Below are 486 nucleotides of genomic sequence, written 5' to 3'. Positions count from 1 at the left end.
CGGCAGTTACACCCGTCCCGCCTCACGAGGGTTTCCCCCTTCTGCCAGTGTCACAGCTTGTGTGAGCGCAGGGACATGTCCCCCCTGGTGCTGGGTGTCTGAGGAGCTTTGTGGGCTTGCTCCACCCGAAACCCACTACTGGTGTGGGTAGCGGAAACTGAGTCAGAGAATCACAGAATCATAGAATGGTTTGGGTTGGAAGGGACCTTAAAGATCATCTAGTTCCAACCCCCGTGCCGTGGTCAGGGACACCTTCCACCAGATCAGGTTGCTCAAAGCCCCATCCAACCTGGCCTCGAACACTTCCAGGGATGGGGCATCTGCAACTTCTCCGGGCAACCTGTTCCAGTGCCTCACCACCCTCACAGTAAAATATTTCTTCCTAATATCTAATCTAAATCTACCCTCTTTCAGTTTAAAGCCATTACTCCTTGTCCTATCACTACATGCCCTTGTAAAAAGTCCCTCTCCAGCTTTCTTGTAGGC

Source organism: Aptenodytes forsteri, unplaced genomic scaffold (genome assembly GCF_000699145.1).
Source record: "Aptenodytes forsteri isolate BGI_AS27 unplaced genomic scaffold, ASM69914v1 Scaffold82, whole genome shotgun sequence".
Classification (NCBI taxonomy): domain Eukaryota; kingdom Metazoa; phylum Chordata; class Aves; order Sphenisciformes; family Spheniscidae; genus Aptenodytes; species Aptenodytes forsteri.
This window is presented reverse-complemented; position numbering follows the sequence as displayed.